The following is a 19,921-nucleotide window of genomic DNA, read 5'->3' on the forward strand; positions in this document are numbered from 1 at the left end:
GCCTCATAGGAACAGTCCAGCCCGAACTGCCAAGTCATGTCTTCCCTGGACTGGAAACAAGCATCCTGGGACCAGTTTCTGGCTAATCAGCCGTCATCAGCCAGGCTAGCTTGAATCCAGTGGCAAAGTGAGCAAGGGACCCACGTCTGGGCATACCCTGCCAACTTAGGGCGAACAAGCAAAACCAAAGGGGATGATGGACGGAGTGTTGAACATTGCAAGCACTCACCCCCAGTCAACTGATCTGGGTTTAATCCATCATTATTCCTTAGCTCACTCCGCCACCCCAGTTCAGACATGGCCTTATGCAAATCAGTCAGACCCTGTGCCTCATGGGAACAGTCCAGCCCGAACTGCCAAGCCAGGTCTTCCCTGGACCGGAAACAAGCATCCTGGGACCGGTTTCTGGCTAATCAGCCATCATCAGCCAGGCTAGCTTGAATCCAGTGGATTTCGGCCCAGATCTCTGTACTGGGGTCAATGTATGACATTGTTCCGCATTCTGTCCATCAATAGTTCTTTTTGCAATTGTATGCTCAGACGTGAGTCCTGTGCTCTCCATGTCACTGGATTCAGGCTATCCTGTCTGAAGAGGGGTGAAAGCCCGAAACCGGTCCAGGATGCTTGTTTCTAGGACAGGGAGGACGTGGCCTGGCAGTTCGGGCTGGACTGTTCCCATTGGGCGCAGTGTCAAGACTGATTTGCATATGGCTGGGTCCAAACTGGAATGGCATGGTGAGCAAAAGAACGATGGATTTAGGCCCAGATCTCTGTACTGGGGTGAATGTATGACATTGTTCTGCATTCTGTCCATTAATAGTTCTTTTTGCAAAATAAGGGCTATAGCAGAAATGAAATTAGTAATCCAACTATTTCTGTCCGAACCTGAAAGTAACCATGCTAAAAAAGAGGCCAGAATGTTATTAAATCACATACGTTTCAAGACCTGAGTGAACAATACGACCTACAAAAATGTTAAATAATTTTATGTCTGCTTCTTCTCATCCTGTGAAGGATTGTTACTCCTAATTAGATCAACTACCTGCATCCACTCTTCCTTATTATAAAAGACTAGTGAAATATAGTTCCTTCTGAACTCAGTAGTGGTCAACCATGTCTCAGTACTAGTCGATATAGGTGCATGAATAAGGTTCATCTAGTAAGTAAGGCAAGCGCTTGGTATGCGTACTCATTAAAGAAACCTAGTAACATGATTCTATAATGCGTGCAGTGTATGACATTTTCTCAAGGTATGGACACCAGCTGTGTGGTCCGTTGCTAGGGACACAAAGGGACACTTCCAAACTATGCAATGGTCTAGTGCCCACCCAAAAAAATCCTCATCTATTCTCATTCACCCTGGAAAAGCTAGAGGCTGACTCAGAGGCTCTACATTGCATCATGATCTAAACAGAAACCTAATTTAACGCTGAAATGATCATGAACATAGCAATAGTAGTCAGCAGCACAAATGCACAGTGAGACAATGTTCTCATGTGTGTAATATGTAGACCATCCAGCAGTTTAAACATCCCTACAAAAGACCATCACTCAGCCTAATTACATCAGACGCCATTAGAGGGATGCGAAGATTGCCTTGCCATTCCAGGTATCCATGTGGTCTTGCCATCAATAAATGTTTATTTTTGCTTCCTCTGAAAAGGGCACCAACTCCGAATTAGTGAGTTTTTTCACAGATAATGTAACTTCGGACTCTGAAAGGCCCCACAGTAAACTGGTCTTTTCAATCTGAATTGTTTATGTTGATCATAAACCCCAGACTCTGAAGAAAATCCATGGCCATCTTCACATCTTGCTGAAGGTTTGTTAATTTTACCATGCAGCCTTTGTCACTTGGCACTTTTCCACACAGTCTTTACAACACCGGTAAGTACCATATAGGCCATTTCCAAGTATTTCATTATGAAGTAAAAAAAAAAATTTAAGTGACAAAAGCAAGTGTGTGTGTTTGTGTGTGTTTATGTACACATATATAAACACACATTTAAAATGATCAATATAGGTATATGTAAATATATATTTTTATGTGTATAGATAAAATATATATACACATATACATATGTAGAAATTGCTTATGTCACTTAAATAAGGGTAATAATGGGTTTTTAAGGTTCAGGGTTTGGTAGGGATAAGGGGTAGTAAAGGATTTTTAGGGTTTAGGGATCAGTAGAGTAAGGGATAGTAAGGATGTTTTAGGGTTCAAGGATGGGTATGGGTAAGGTGTGTATAGGGTTCAGGGATGGGTAGGGTAAGAAGTTGTTGAGGGTTTTTAGTATTCTGTGATGGTCAGAGATAATGGTTAGCAAGGGATTTTTTAGGGTTCAGGATTGGTATGGGGTGATGGACAGTAATGGGTTTTAAGGTGCAGGGTAGGGTGAGGTGTTTTTGGATTTAGTAATGGATAGCCTTAAGGGGTTTTTAGGATTTAGAGTTGGTTAAGGAGTTTTTAAATTATGGGTAGGTAGAGGTAAGGGGTTGTGAGTTTTTTAAATATTTTTTTTAGGATTTAGGGATGGTTAGTGGGGTGTACATTTTATGGATGGATATAAATAGATAGGCAGATTGTATGGCTGTTTGCCCAAGTAAAAGGATATATATATTTATTTATATGAAAAAGGGATTCCCACCATTTAAGCAGATGGAAAAGAGAAAAAATATATATTTATAGATATATAAATCTCTATCAATGCCAGTAGTTTCACGTTGTAAAAGTACAACATTGTAATTAAATTGTTGTAAAGGTCAACATATTGTGTAATGCATTGTAATTTTCCCCACAACCTGCTTGTTAACAACTGATATTCGTTCTTGAAGGGTGAGCAGATCCTGGGACTTGGTAATCATGTAGTTAAGGTAAATTATTGAGTCTGCTATATCCATGCTTTCCTTATCAGAAGCTGGCTGTTGTGAAAGAGTTTTCTTATTCATTTCCCCAACTGTACCTGGGAGGCATAAATCAGGCTCACTTTAATATTTGGCCCAAACTCCATGTTTGGAGTTTCTCGTGATTCTCCCTCAATTCATTCCAACGATTGACGAGAATACGTTTCAAACCTCTTCTGGCCCTTCCCTTATATTCCTTTGCTGACTCCTAGGTACTTCTGCAGAACCTTGGTCTTATTATTGGCTGGGCAAGTTCCGCCTGCCACCTCTGGCCTTCCCAAACGTATATGGGCTTAAAACCTTTCTCATAGAGCTCCTTGTCTTATCCAGTGCTGTAAATGTGCTGACCGATTTGCTCACCCCCCTTAACCAACAGGTCACCAAAAAGCCAATCATGTGCTATTAGGCCTGTTTCAGAAATCACCTGTTCCCCCTGTTTTAGATCGATTTGTAATGAAAAGGGTGCTGCTACCCAGTGATAAAATAGCTCAATTTGTGTTCCCTGACTTGCTGATGGCATATTGGACCATTTATCACAGTATGTCTGGTTTGTAGAAGAACTTTAGCCTAAACTGTCTCCGTCTACCAAGTCAATGAGTTTATTCTGACAAGTCCAGGAGGTTATTCTGTTATTCTAGCTAGCCATAAGGTGCATTCACTACCGTACCTCCGGTTAGGGGATCCAAGAGAATGGACAGCTTTGGGGAAGAAAATGTTTTCTTCCGCCAGCCTGGCACTGGGGTCTGTGAACACCACTTACCTTTTGGGCTGCTATTCCCACACCCTGTGGGATACAGTTGTGCAGGTGCTGCCAACAGCCCCAGAGAAGGCTCGGACCATACTTTCTGAGGCTGTTACAGATGGGACAGATGCAGTGAAGTTTGCAATATGATGTGGACTAGACACACTAGACAGAGTGATTTCATTGACGGTAGCCTTACGGTGCCATGCCTGGTTGAGAAAGACTGGCTTTTCGGGGGATGTCCAACCCTCTCTTATGTACATGCCCTTTAATGGCTTCCTTCTCTTTGAAGACGAGGTGGATTCAGTTTTTGGAGCGTTTTAAGGACAGCAGGGAAATAGCCTGGTACTTTCCATGACCCCTTGTCACCCTCAATCGGCCGTTTGCTCCTTTCGTGTCCACAGTAGGGGCTTACAGCCTCATCCTTACCCGCCCAGTCACCATGGCATGCAAACTGTCCAGTCTTCGCGTGGCCGTAGACACTGCACCAACTGGCTCCGTGGGTCGTGCAGCCAGCGGTCAGGTCAGTCCACCAACCCCCTATCAGCTGTAGCATCCAAACTCTCCTGGTATGTCCGCTTACCATCATGGGCATCCAGTGGGCTGCAGGTTTCGCCATCACCTTCGCCACAGGCAGTCCATACCATCGGAAAAGTGGGTTTTCAGATTGGCCAAAGGGGCTACTCCTTCCCCTTCGAGAGTACCCCCCTCCATGCCACTTACTTGCGATATGTTATAAACAGGCGGTTGTACACAATAGTAGTCACTGGGACCTGGGTTTGAGTAGTACTGAGAAGAGGGGTCCCAGAACGTAAAGAGTAAAGAAAATAAGTACAAGTAGTAAAAATAGACATGAATCTTAAGGTTGTCACAACATTGTTGTTTAATCACAATGTGTGGGTAAGTTTCATTACAAATAAATGTATACAGTTCAAGCGTATTTCGTGCCCCAGGACGGAAGGGGAGAAGGAAGTGCTGGTGTAGGGAGGAGTGTGGGAAGATTTAGACAAGTGACATAACAATGGTCAAACGACCTTAGTATACTGTAAAATCATTCGATTTACAAACATCAGTACCAGCGATTCAAGTATACTAAATAGGCATCATACTTCCAAAAAAGTAGTACAATCCAATGATACATATGCGGAAGGAAGCTGAGAGTGCAAAAAGCTGTTGACGTTTCGACCCACGAATAGATGCAGGCACAGGATGATACCTTACTAGGGGGTTTTCATCAGGACTGGGGTGGGGCGGGTTACCATGTAGTATGGAATACTGGATACATGGTAGAGAAACTCTCAAAGTAAGAAGGGAACATCAATGGTATCAAAAGATGTTGGTCAGGCCACGTCTTTGTATAATCAGGCGACACATGAAAGTGTTCTGTTTGTGGCTGTGTTGGAAAAACGGAGATGGACCCGCCGACAGATCGGGAGACTTCAAACGCAATTTCTGTTGATGCGATCCCGCCGGAACACCGATCGGGAAACTGATCGCAGGGAATCCTCAAGACGCACGGACCATTAGAGGGATGCGAAGATTGCCTTCCCATTCCAGGTATCCATGTGGTCTTGCCATCAATAAATGTTTATTTTTGCTTCCTCTGAGAAGGCCACCAACTCTGAATTAGTGAGTTTTTTCACAGATAATGTAACTTCGGACTCTGAAAGGCCCCACACTAAACTGGTCTTTTCAATCTGAATTGTTTATGTTGATCATAAACCCCAGGCTCTGAAGAAAATCCATGGCCATCTTCACATCTTGCTGAAGGTATGTTAACTTTACCATGCAGCCTTTGTCACTTGGTACTTTTCCACACAGTCTTTACAACACCGGTAAGTACCATACAGGCCATTTCCAAGTATTTCATTATGAAGTTAAATAATTTTTTTTAAGTGACAAAAGCAAGTGTGTGTTAACAAACGACGATTTAGACCGGGTGGCACAGTGAGCTTCCTTGCACACGTTTACTAAACACTACTGCCTGGACAGTCAGGTCTGTAGGGATGGGCATTTTGCCCGTTTGATCCTGCAGAACTTCCTTGTGTAAAATTGTTCCCGAGACCCACCTCTGGGGAGGTATTGCTTGGGTACCTATTCTAAGGTAAGGAATCTGCAGCTAGAAGTCTCTATCAGATGAACATGTTACTAACCTCCTGGTACATCATATCTGATAGAGAGTATCAAGGCGCATATTACTTACAGACCCACCCGTATTCCATGCACTGGAAACGGATGTCTCAAGACAGGGCTTTCCAATTCCAGGGCCCTAGTTTTCCACACCAGGGGTCAGTGTACTCCGTGGCACCACACTTCTGGCGTAGAAAGTCACGTATAGTAACTGACACCAGCGCGCCTCCTATATAGGCACCACAAATGTCATTTACGTCACGGACGACTCCACGAGGAGGCAAACGACAGCTACGACCGGTGTGCAGGTGTACTGCTCACAAACCATTTCCAGATCCAGTCTGATGCCTAGGGATTCTAAGGTAAGGAATGTCCGGCTAAATAGGGCCTCTACCAGATAAGGCGTTACTGAAGGTAAGTAACTTGTTTTATCTACTGCATTCCACATATTGCATGAAGGCACACGATTAGGCACACAAAGGCTTTTATAGCTCTGGGGAAGGGCCATCTGCGGCACAAGGTGTACCTAGCGATCCATTTAGAGGCGTACAAGTTTGTTCTCTGGGCTACTGCATAAGACCAAATGGATGAACCTCGTAGAAAGTAAATTGGGCCTTGGCAATCATTCCCCCTTACATTCTGAGGCTTCTTTCTTCTTTTTAAATCCTGTATAGAGTTTCCTGAGTGAAAGGTGTTTGGAAAAACTATATATCATTTATAAAGATTGAAAACATTGAAATAAATTTACAGTTTTGAGAAAATGGTGCCAGTTTCAGAGTGTCTGCCATGTTAGATCAGTAAAAAAAATAGAAAATGGCCAGCAAAAAGCATTGGCAAAGCCAATAGATCATCCAGGAGAGACCTACTGGCTTTGGAAGAAACTGGGGTTGGCTGTGGTACAAGTGCACAAAAATAACCAGACCAAGAATAAAAAGGCAACATGAAAAGAAGCATCTAACATTGTTCTTGGATCCATATGTGTTCTAACACATTGGCCCTTCGATCTCTTGTATTTGGTGTGCAGCTAACACTTAAAATTATTATTATTTTTTTTTAATTTTTCAAAAACCTTTATTGGGAAAAATCATGGCAGACACAATACACCGTGCAATACTGCAGCTCAAAGCACAGCTCCACTGCACCAGGGTCCCTCCCCCCAGGGGGAACACACACAAAATAGCAACATCAATGAGGGAACTAAGAAAGGAGTGGGGGCGCTTATGAATAGGGAGAGAGCCGTCACTGACCAGCACCGGCGGCCGCCGCGGACACAGGGCCGGCGGGGAGAGCGGAAGAGGCAGCGCCACTGGGGTGGGAACGGGAAAGGAGATAGGTAACCAGAGGGCCCCAAATGTCAACTGGACGAGATGTGGCAGGCATTAAATCCCCGAACTCCGATAGGAGAGTCTGGCACCGCGAGACATCCTCCAACCAACTCTCTGCTTTAGGGGCATGCCGACCAACACATGGCCACCCTGCGCCTAGTGAGGACCAGCAGCATCAAGATCAGACGTCAAGACACATCAGGACAGAATTGAACATTTTTGTGTATTAGAATCCAACCAAGGTCAAGGAAATAACAGATACTCATACATTATTTTTACTGTTTATTGTACCACCAATATAAAAACAAGACCAGTGGATCTAGAAAAAACAGTGGCGGGAGAATCTTAAGGCCACAAGGTTAGGGGGTTTGCGAAAAGGATCCAATAGTATTTTTGTATTGTATCTGTATTGATTATCTTCTCTTTTTATCTCATGTTATATAATTTTAATGAATGTCTATTTTCTATTTTTCCTATTTAAAATTATTTATACAGCGCACGTACACCAGCGGTTTCATGGCGCTAAACTGACAGAGAGCTAAACATGAGGGGAAAGCTCAGATTATTAGTTAAAAAGATTTATTGCCGAATGTGATATTGTTTTTTGACCATTTATGCTACAATTTGTTATTAATTGTCTATGTAACCTTTTTGTACTTGTTCAAAGAAATTTTTCTTTGAAATTGTAACCTTTGTTTGTGTGAAGAGGAGTCTTCGCGTTTTAGAACAATAAAAAGACTGTGAACGTTCATTTTTAGTGTGGAAAACTATTTTTTATTTTCATATATTGAAGTCTGTTAACAGAGAAATGTGCATGACTGGATAGAACGAATAGAGCAATACAACACGTAATTGCTTTAACGCACGCCCAGGGATTTCCCTCTGACTAAGTTGTCACTGTACCCTGTTCCCTGGTGATAGTGGGGTACTCTCTCTTGTGTTTACCTGAATTGAACAAAGCCGAGAAGGCACAGGGGTGGATCGAGGTGCACTGCTGCGCCGATGATATCAGAGATGGTGGAACAAACCAAACAAACCACCCGCCAGTACTCAGAGACCTTAGTGCATAGCCACGCTAAATGGCCAAAGTCCGCTGCGGGGGCAGCCCAACGCACACAATTGTCCCCAGGAATTAGCCCAAGCCTGTGGAGCTGCACTGGGGTGCGGTACTGCCTCGGCAAATATATGAAATGGATCAGACGGAGACAGTAATCCGGTGACAGCTTTTTCGTCTTATTACAGCAATATAGCCAGTCAGTCCGCAAAATGTCGATACCGAGATCCTCACCCCATGCCTCCCGCGCACGATCCGAGGAAGCTGGGGCGGGCACCAGGGTGAAAGCGTATTGTTTGATGACTAATTTGTGCGGCGACGGGGAAGAATATATGAAATCCAGAGCTGGCATGGTGGGTGGGGGCTGAGGGAATGTGGGGTGCAGTTTCCGGCAAGTGGCACGCAGCTGGTAGAATAAGAGCGTGTCCAACAGCCCTGAGGAGTCAGGAAGAGAGAAGAAGGTGTTCTCTGGGTATAAATCCGCAACTGTCCTCAAACCCAACTGCGTCGCATGTCTGGACATGCTGGAAGACTGAAGCGAGGGGAAATCCGGGTGGTTTACTATTGGCACGGAGTTGGCAGAAAGCCAAGGGATGCTAGAAAGCCGACACAGGCCAGACCAGGCCCATCACAGCGTCTCGATCGTGTCGACTTCCGCCCGAGGGCGAACCGCGGGAGCGAACAAAGCCGTGGACAAAGGCCAGGGAGAAGCTACATCCGTCTCGACTGCAACGTGAGGCTGATAAGGGGTAGGGTGAATTAAAAAATGCAGGAAGCTGGCCTGGGCACACAAGGCATAGATCCTGAAGTCAGGCGTGCCCATCCCACCAGCAGACATGGGGAGAGTAAGGATATCATAAGCTACTCTTGGCTGCTTACCCGCCCAAACGAGCAAAATGATTAGGGAGCGTAATTTGCGAAAAAGTGGGAGGTGAGAGGGATAGGGATGTTGAGAAACAGAGAAATTTAGGACAGACCACCATTTTGGCGATTGCGATTCGTGCCGCCAAGGATAGCGGAAGTCAGTTCCACAATGGAAACCTGGATTCCAGCCAGTCCACTGCACACCCGAAGTTAGACCTCCACAGTTCATCCAGGTGTTCATCCAGGTCCCTACACAGCCAGATGCCCAGATAGCGCGTGGGGCCAGAAGCCCACACGAACGAGAAGTCGGGTGGGAATGGCACTATGGCATCCGTGAAGGGGAACAGACCAGACTTGCTCCATTTCACCTGGATGCCCAAAAGCCTGCCAAAGCGTATGATTTCACGGACCAGGGGCTGAGGATCTCCTGGGGATTGGGGACATATAGGGTAACATCGTCCGCGTACATTGAGGCAAGCAGGGAGCGAGACGAGAAGCCAATACCCCTGTGGGTGTGGTGCTGCCGAATCCTGGTAGCCACGGGCTTCATTGCGATGGCAAAGAGCATGGGCGATACCGGGCACCCCTGGTGTGTGCCACGAGCAATACGAATAGGGTCAGAGACCTGACTGTTAATGCGGAGACGTGCCGAGGGATTGGTGTAAAGGAGTTTAACCGTACGCAGAAAGATTTCACTGAAGCCCATGCGCGGCAAGATGTAAAATAAAAAGGGCCACTCCAGCGTATCGAATGCCTTAGTTGCGCCCAAAAGGGCAGGCACCGCCGCTAGGTTAGGATTAATTTGATGCAAAACTGAGAAGATAGTATGGAGGTTGTGCGAGGTTGCCCTTCTGAGAATGAAACCTGATTGATCGGGGAAGCAATGGTGGGCATGAGTAAAAGAAGGCGGGAGGCGATCAATTTAGCAAAAGTTTTATTATCTATGTTTATAAGGGAATGAGGGCGGTATCAGTCACGATGGTCAGCAGGCTTGTCGGGTTTGAGAAGCAAGGTTATTAACGCCTCACGCAGGGATGGCGGGAAGAGACCGGTGTCAAAAGATTCATTGTACATAGCCGCCAGATGTGGATCCAAGAGATCGGCAAACGTTTTGTAGAACTAGGCTGGCAGGCCATTCAGGCCAGGGGCCTTCTCTCCAGGTAGACTACTGATGGCAGCCAGTATTTCCTCCCTGGAAAACGGTTCATCGAGGAATTTACGGCGGTAGTCTTCCAGCCAGACCAGCGCAATAGATTCAAAGTATTGATCAAAATCATCCCGCGGCAGAGGAGTACCGGCAGTATAGAGTTGTGAATAAAAATCGAGAAAGGGCGGTTTTATGTCCTCCTTTGAGGTCGTCCTGTCCGGGCCACCATCGCTGAGGACCATTATATAGGAGGCTGCTCGCAGCGGACAAAGAAGGTTGGCAAGAGTACGCCCGGGCGGTCCCCCTCACTAAAGCGACGCGCCCGACCCTCTATGCTCAAAAAAGACAGTTCGCTGCCAGCCTAATCCGTGAATTCGGTGTGTTTTTGGCGTAATAGCGCCAGCGTCTCAGGACTGGGGTGTGCTGCCTTGGCAGCATCCAGGTCCTCAATTTCCTCCTCGAGCTTAGCTAGAGTGGTACAAATAGAGCGGGGGACACCGGCCTGTTTAGAAATACATTCACTCCGAATGACGGCCTTAAACCCTTCCGATAAGGTGGAGGCAGAGCCAACGGATCCCGTGTTTAAAGCAAAATAATTGGTTATCGTGGCTTGGATGTCCGCACAAAAAGCAGAGTCCCGGAGGGCGTTAGGGGGGGGATGCCAAGTGAAGGCCCATCACTGGAAATGAGGAGGCCTGAGACGAATCTGGACAGGTGCATGATTGCATAAGGTGCGAGCCATGTGCACTGAAATTGGCGAGCCAAGACAGAAGATCCGGCGAGGTCAGCCAAAAATCAATTTGCGACCAACAGCCAGTGAAGCAGGTGCCCTCCCGAGCATCGGGCGGAAGTGGCCTTAAGCATCGTAAATAGCGTTATCAGTTAAAATAGACGTGAGAGCTGCAGCTGCTCGAGGGTGGGACATATAGGAGCCCGACCGATCCAAATTCGCCGATAGAGTGACATTAAAGTCTCCACCCCAGACCACCGCCGCAGGGCCGCAGGAGGAGATGAGGTGCCAGATGTGATAAAAAAATTCCGAGTCATCGGAGTTGGGGCCGTAGACCGCAGCAATCGTAACGGGTTGAGCTAGTAGTAAACCATGGAGGATCACATATCTGCCCTCCGGATCGAGGAGTACCTGGGTTGTCTGCCAAGGGAGGCCCCGGCGCATCAGAATTGAGACTCCCCTGGCATACGACGAGTAGGTGGAGGATTGGGATTCCCCCCAATAACGGGATTGGAGTCTGGATACAGATTCGGGCAACAGGTCCTGTAAGAGACATATATAAACTTTGTGTCGCTGTAAGTGTGAGTGAATTAGTCGAGCCTTGCGGTGGTCATTCAGGCCCCGGACATTCCACGTCCAGCAGACGATGTCAGCCATGAGGGGGCGGGTCAGAGTGCAGCACAGAAAGCAAGCTACACAGACAATCACGGCACACATAAGCAGCAGGAAAGGCAGAATGCAGCACGAGCAAATAGAAACGTCTCTCGGGGGATTTCCACAAACAGAGCAGTGCGGGGGAGGCGCGCAAGCATTTAACTGACGGTATGGCTCAGAGAGCTGAATAGAACAACAAGCGAACCCTGCCAGGGTCAGTTTAAAGGTCCCGCGGGGGGATCCTTACATTTAAATAGGGGTGACAAAGGATAACATATCAGAGCGGACACAGATAGACATACACCTTTCGAGGAAAAATATATATATTTTATTGATCATTAATAGGGCTGGATTGGTAGTAAAAATTCAGAATAGGAGCTAGGGAAAACATATAAAGTTCCAGTTCATTTAGAATCTGAGATAAATTGTGCTATACAATATTTACAATGACATATATCAATACAGGTCCCACGCATTCCCACAGTCATCCACTACAAGTATTCTCACTCACAAACCCAATCAATACACTATTTTACACATTCACACACAGACAATTATAAAGATGCATAACATCCTGCAGAGCAGATTTAACAATGGCTGCTAGGACTGAGATGGTGTTATGGAGGCAACATAGGGTAACAAAGATGGTACAACATAGGTTACATAGGTGCCATCCATATGGGTCACGCCAACGCGTGTTTCGATGCGAGGCCTATTTAGGCTGCACCTTCATCAGGGCGAGGAGGACCATGGGGAGCAGGGACATGTACACAATTTAACACACACTGTGTGGCGGTTATGTGGACGAATCACCCCGGGGTGGGGTGACAGGTTCAACTTGAGGGGAAAGCACTGTACAGGTTCGAAGTGCGGCCTTCGGAGGGTTTTTTTCTTTTTCTTTTTTTTCCCTTTTTTCCTTTTTTGGTTCCCCCGGGTAGTGGTTTCAGTTTCCAAGGGGCCCACGGGATGGGCAGTTCTGAATCGGGGAGGGGGGAGTCAGATATTTCACGGGCATGCGGGTTCCTTGATTGTACAGCCGTTCCATTAAGGATATAGAATTTAGGTGAACATCAGAGGGTCGCTCCAGTTCAAGGTGTCACCTCAGAATTAACGAGTCCAGATCAGCGTCTTCGGATGAAGGGGCTCAGGTAGAGTCTTTGTAGATGGGGTGGAAATGCTATGAACTGCTGTGCTATGGTCTCCTTCAGAGTGGAGCAGCGCGGTGCACCCTAGAATTGTGGGGGCGGGGGCTCTCAGGACCATCCGTTCGCTCCAGGCAGGGGATACGGGTCGGCGGCGGGAGCGGTCCTGATTGGGGAGCGGAAGCACAGACCGCGGAGCGGCGTCCTCTTCAATGGATACGAAGGCGGACTGGCTCAGAGAGCAGAGCGCATTGGTGAGCAGTGATAGCGCCACACGGACCAAACCACAGCAGGCGCAGCTTATAAGGGGAAGGAGGGACCAGTGGAGCAACATGTTGGCCAAAGATATATGACCAATGAGTGCAGACAGAACAAATCAAGGAGCACAGTGCAGTGTAGCAGACAACTTACTGCGGATAGCGATCGACTTGAAACGAGAAGATGCAGGAATTGCAATGCAGTGTCAAGAACCATACTTGTGGAAGCAATATCAAGCAAACATACAGTGGCACAATAAAGCCACAGCCCCAGTAGAGGAGCAAGGATCCACCATAAGAGACCTAATACAGTGAAAAACAGCAAACACAGTCCCACTAGCCGAGAATGAACCCACAACCCAGACCACCCACCACCCCAAAACATCCCCAGTGGAGACTTGGAGGGGAGGATCGAGCTTCTTTTTCCACTCTCTTAGCGAAAGCCAGGGCCTCCCTCGGGTCAGGAAAGATAAGTGTCTTGGAACCCTGCCGGACCCTCAACTTCGCTGGGTAGGCAATGGAGTATGAGACGTCATGCTTCTGGAGGATGCGCTTGGCAGAAACTCTCTCCTGGCAGCTTGAACAGTGAGGGTATAATCCGGGTAGAAAGAGAGGGTGTTTCCCTTGTGCTTGATGGTGCCCCTGTCGCGCCCCCCCCCCTCCTCCCCCCCCAAAGGATAGCATCACAATCCTGGAAATTCAGGATTTTCGCCACTATGGGGCGGGGTGGCAGACCAGGACACGGGCCAAGGGAGCAGTGGGCACGTTCACCGACAAAGAACTGGGATAGAACGTCCCAAGAGAGTTCCTTTATTAGTTGCTCGATGCAGTCTTCCATTTTGGAGGACTCTGGAAGGCCAGTGTTGCGTAGATTACTCCGACGGGAGCGGGCTTCTAAATCCTCGTTTTTCTCCCGAATTACGGCCAGGATCTTGTCCATCTGGAGTAATTTCTGCCTGTCCTGGGTGGCCACGTCCTCGGTGTCTGACACCCTGGATTCAACATGGAGCAGTCTGTTGTCATGGGAGGCAAAACGAGCCTTCACTGAGTAAAGGCGAGCCGATAGTTGATCAAGCTGAGACGCGATTCCGGTGACGGTCGACTTTACCTCCAGCATAATTGCCTTTAGGTCATTGTTAGAACCGGCTATTTCTGGTAGGCTAAGGCTGATGCCAAAGCCAGGCAGAAACCACCATTCTAGTCAGGGCAAGGAAGTCACACGCCAAGATAACCCCTGCTCACCCTCTAGGTAGCTTGGCACGAGCAGTCTAGGCTAAACTCGGAGGCGATGTGTAAAGCATTTGCGCCAGCGCACAACAGCAACAGCATACTAGGCACACCACAAAAGAGACTCCACACAAGGTTATATTAAAATAACTTTTGTATTGTCAAAACATAGCAGATAGAAATCACACATGTACATTGTGCCAACTGGCACAGCAATATTCACAAGGGATTATTTACACAGGACAGGGCCACATGGGCCACTGTCATAATCAGCACTTTTAGAAATAGAAATAGTACTTATAGAACTTAGGATAAAAGTGTATAAAATCACTGTAACACAAAGTAACAGTTATTGATCACATCCAGTAACTACTGGGGACAGGTAAGTACCACCTACGCACTCCTAAACCCTTAGGAGACTGTCACGCAGGGGACCAGGACCTCACTAGGACCACCTGTACTAGAAAGAACAACCACCTAAGTATCACACAGCATTTAGGGGTCTAAGAAAGAACACATTACCCATGATGTATAAAACACATTCAGAGGAGTAGTAAAGAAAAACACAAAATGCATAAACCTACACATTCAGCGGTGTTAAGAATAAAGCACATGATGCAATACAAATACATTCAGAGGTACCAGAATGCTACAGTAGCGCAAAAGTCACATGATGTCTAAAACATTCAGAGGTGCAGGAATAACACATGATGCAAGAGAATACATTCAGAGGTGCAATAACCATACAATTGCGCAAAACCTCACATAAGCCACCACCTGTGGCAGTCCCTAGGCCAACTGGCCTTGTTGGGGCTAGAACGCCCTGAGTCTCAATGTCAGGGGCCTAAACGATGCAGGTGCCCACTACTTGCTGGGCACCTGAGAACACTCACAAGGGCCTAAACGCTGCAGCTGGCACTAAGTGCTGCGCAGCTGTGACTGGCCGGGCACCTCTGTGCCATCTCTATCCCTCTCAGGGACTCACTCTCCATCTTGCGCCTAAACGGTGCAGCTGCCCACTAATTGCTGGGCAGCTGGAGAATCATCAAAACTGCGCCAGGGCCCTCACTGGCCCTCAGGTGCAAACTGCGCCAACGCTGGAGCCACACAGGCTCTAAAAAGACTCTACACGCAGGCAGGAGTGGGCGGGCACCGGCAATATGCCCCGACGCCCCCCCCTAACTAAAAAGGGCCAAACGTTGGAGCCACACAGGCTCTGGGCATCACATGCCCCACAAGTGGGAGCCACACAGGCTCTGCACCCACGGTGGGGCGACCCACTGCCATTCGGGCCGCCCTTTCTCAGTGCCTCGAAGCGGCACCAACATACAGCAGTGCGGGCCCTCAAGAACCCCTCGCGGGCCCTGTAACCACGGTGGGGCGACCCACTGCCCTTCGGGCCGCCCTTTACTCAGTGCCTCGGCCGGCACCGCACGGAGCCCCCCCCCCCCCGCAACCCTTCACTCACCGGCTCTCCCTTTGCTCTCGCCGGTCTTCGGTGCGGCAGGGGCGGGGGCGTCGGCCTCTGAGGAGCTCCTGCTCCTCGCAGACTCTCCTCGCTTTGCCCGGTCCCCCGTCTCGGGACCCGGACTCAGGGTGGAGCCAGCAAGGCTCCCGGTGGCAGTCCCTTCTCTCGGGGGTGAAGGCGGGGCTCTCCTGACCACATGGGAGCCTCGCTACTCCCGCGCCGGACTTCTCTCTCTCTCTGCAGGGCTCCCTCGGCACACGGGAGCCCTGTCAACCGGCCGCCACGTGTCTTCCTCGCCGCCTCGTCCTCTCGGGGCTCCATCAGCCCACAGGAGCCCTGCGAACGGCCGCGCCATCTCCCGGGGGTCTTCACACCACCTCCTTCAGCTTCCATGAGCCAGCCAACCACAGCGCGGCTCCTGGACCAGGCCCCCTTCAGAGGACCAATCAGAGCACGGTTCTCCTTGGGTCTCGGCCAATCCGGTCGCGGCCCCTTCGTGGTTGTTTTTCCTCCGCGGCAAATCGAGGTGGGCACTCGTAAATAAGTAATTAAATACGGGCAAGACACCTCAGCGCGTCCAGCGCTATCAGCGGCCCTAAAGCGCTCTTAAGCGCTAGAAAAGTCCAGAGAAAGCGCTCTCAAGCGCTTGGGGGAAATGAAGCGCTCCAAAGCGCTAGACAACAGGCAGAGCGCTCCCAGGCGCTCAGGGGGAAGCTCAGCGCCTCCAGGCGCTAGAAATATAGTTCCAGCGCTCTCCACAGAAAAATGCAGCTCCTTCATGCTGCAAAGGCCCCTGAGTTTCCCAGGGGGCAAAGCCAAGTCCCCCCATCAGCACAGGCGGGGCAGAGGGGTCCCCCATGAGTCCAGGAATCCAGGAGAGTCCATCAGGAGTCCTCCAGGCATCCAGGGGCTGGGCAGCGCCCGCCCCTGGTAGATTCAAGTCAGGAACACGAACAAGACCAGAACATTTTGGAAGGGGAAACAGCCCCTTCTTATACACAGAAAAGGCTTTGAAGTCCTTTGAAGTCTTTGTGTAAGCGGGCCCTGAGCCCTGGGTGTTTCTGGTTTCCCTCTCCTGTCAGCCTCAGGTCAGAGGTGACAGTGGGCCGTCAGGAGGGAGAGCCAGCATGGTGGTCAGGCAGGCACAGCCCGGCACCACCAGACGCTATCTCCTCCCGCTTCCCTGACAGATGTGGCCTTTCATCCACGGCTGACTCCGACCCCCTCCTCCGGGGCCCTGCAGACCCTGTCCTACTCAAACCAGACAGTCAATCCACCAGCAGGCCCAGGCACTCCTGGGCCAGGCTCACCAGCCAATCACGTGCCAGCAGACTCACTACACAAATATGCCAACTTCTAAAAGTGGCGCTTCTAGACTAGACACAGCCATGCCGCATATACCATTATGCAGCATTCATTCTCACGAGTTCACACATATCAAACTCGACCCTGCACTCCCCACGCATCAGGAATCTACCATGGGCATACATATTCCCCATTCATTCCTATGGGAGGGCAGGTCACTCACCACACATATACAGAGAGCACACGCACTTTACACTGTACCACAGTGAAAAAGTGCGCAGAGGCCTAAAATCACCAACCCAGGTTCCAGAAACAGGCTAGGAAAAAGCAAAAAGTCTCGGGGTGAACCTGCCCAAAGGACCGGGTACAACACAACCCCCTTCCAGCCAAAACGCAGGGTAGACCAATCACTCCACTGATGGGCTTCACTGCTTTGGGCGACAAAAACACGGACACGGGCCTGCACGGCAGGGACACCTTCCAGTTTTTCTCCACTCTTAACCCACATAGATTTCCCTAAAAAAAAAACTCTCTGGCACAACTAGGGTACCCCACTGGTACACACTAGTCATCCACAGCCAGGACCAGGCCCTAGGCCATCCAAATATCACAGGTCCTAACCAATCCACAGAGTGGGGGCAGTAACCCCTGGCACACAATAGCCAATCTCCACTCTCTCTCTCAGTGTAGCTACAACTACCACTGATCCAACAACCTAGGGTCCACACCCCCAGGCTGACCAGAGGTCACGGCCAAGAATGCCCCACCCTACCTCTACTTCTGGGTTTCTGCACCCTCACAGGGAAGCACTCACCCGAACACAATTCTCCTATCAGATCAGGACCTCACTCCATCACTGGTCTGGAAACTATTTCACTTCTGAGGTACAAAGCACACAGCACAGTCCCTCTTCAAGTAGGTGGGGGCACAGCACACAGCAAAGCCCCCTTTCCTCTACCTTAGTGGAAACAACAAACTGCAGTTGGGCCCCAGAACACACAGCAAGGGCAGCCCCCTCAGTCTCTTCAGCTGATCCACCTTAGAAGAGATTCCTCTTGACATGGAAGCTTCCTAATCTCCCAACCTAGGATCTACACCCTCGGGATGCACCGGGGTCAGAAGTACACCGTCCTTCTGCACCCCCTTCCAGTTCCATGATTACAGGCCCAGTATGTCCCAGGCTAGACAGAGCACACGCCAGCGGCGTATCAGCAACACACTTTCCTCCAGTACTCCCTAACACAGTGTGATTCTCAGTATGTCTCAGGCTAGACAGAGCACACGCCAGCGGCGTATCAGCAACACACTTTCCTCCCACCGGGGTCAGAAGTAAGGACACCGTCCCTCTGCACCCCCCTCCAGAGTTCTGCACCCTCCCACCTGGGAGCGGTACCCCTGGAAGCCAACAACCGGTCAGGACACTGACTACAGATGCCCTTCCCTCCAGGTCAGGCTGAACCTGAACCTGGCCTCCCCCCTCCTCGGGGAACAACCTCCAGAGGCCCCCAAAAAAATGGTCAAGCACTCTAGACGGTCAAATGCCCAGCGTCCCAGGACTTCTGCACCCTCCACTTAGGAGCGGTACTGCCCAACACTAGGACCGCCGGAGTTCTGGTTACAGACAATCCCCGTCCTCTAGACACAGGAGATCCTCTTCAAATGACTTGTAAGTACAGCCTAGGCCCCTGACCTTGCGCTCCCTTAGGGAACCCTCCAGGCCCTGAGAAGTGTTTCGGGCCAACGTGGGACACACCGTCCCACACTCACTCCACCTCCACTGAGACAGGACGCGAGCCCCTACACCCCTACCATCCTAATGGGACCTAGCTGGGCTACACAAGAACCTCTTCACCTACACAGGATCATCAGATACACAAGCCACTACTTTTAGAATCACTTCCCTAATGCCTCTGTAAGACATCCAGCACACCGCCAGACATCCACCTTCTTGTCCAATGCCTCTGCAGGACCTCCTGCACACCACCAGAGGTACACCTCACGTGCAAGCTCCATAAAAAAAAAAACTCACACGAACTCCTCCAGTTCAAGACACCACTCATCCACACACTCCCCCTCCAGACTGGTGAGACAGTTCCTCACTGCCTCTGATTCTCAACCTGTCACCCTCTTACTGAGCACCAGGCACCATACTCTGGGAACTGGGAATGGGAATTCACACACTGGACACATTTAAGCTGCCACCACTGGATCCTACCATACTGGGGAATCCAGACACACACACTACACTCAGGGAATAACCACCCTCTTGAGCAAGCAATTTCTCCTCCACACTCCCTCTCTTCCATCTACCCACACAGGGACAGGAACAGGAATTGGACACTGGACCCAGCAAGGGATTCCTAATCTATGGGAACCTCCCCTCTCTACTGGCGTCCCGCCCTGTCATTTTCTCTCATCTGCCACTAAACATAAAGCGCAGGAACACCGTCTGAAAATGACACTTTTTTTTTTTTTTAAACATTTTTATTGGCATTTTGAAAACAGTGCGATACTTGGTTACATGAGAATACAAAATACGTTATGCATTGCATTGTGGGACCAGACAACCGTGTAATTACATCATTAACACTAGAGCTTACTATTATACATGTTAAAACAAGGGTTGCTGGGTTCATCCTGGGTGGAGCTGCATTAATCAGAATCAGAGCTAGTGCTGTCTGTATCAGACGGTGGGTCGCAAATGTCCCCTCGGTATTTGTTCCACGCCCCCCAGACCCTTTTCCATTTCTTGGGGCACCTTCTGTTCCGATACACAGCCCGTTCTGCCATCATTGCAGCATCCATGTCTCGTCTCCAGGTCGATATGGAAGGTGGCAACCCCCCGCCCCACCTATATTCCTCTTCGCTATCATTATACCTATCGTCATCCAGGTCTGCCATAGCGCGTGAGGTCGTTGGGCTCCCATATGTTCAGGAGGCAGCGCCTGGGGTCAGGGAGTATGGAGAGTTCC

At 49.2% G+C, this 19,921-nt stretch overlaps 1 protein-coding gene across 4 annotated transcripts in view; it reads left to right on the plus strand.

The window, feature by feature from the left end:
• The window catches only part of CYLD (CYLD lysine 63 deubiquitinase), a 491,869-nt gene that overhangs the window by 140,984 nt on the left and 330,964 nt on the right, over window positions 1-19,921 (plus strand). The gene's annotated exons all lie outside the window — the stretch shown is intronic.

The sequence above is a fragment of the Lissotriton helveticus genome, chromosome 12, assembly GCF_964261635.1.
Source record: "Lissotriton helveticus chromosome 12, aLisHel1.1, whole genome shotgun sequence".
NCBI classification, from domain to species: domain Eukaryota; kingdom Metazoa; phylum Chordata; class Amphibia; order Caudata; family Salamandridae; genus Lissotriton; species Lissotriton helveticus.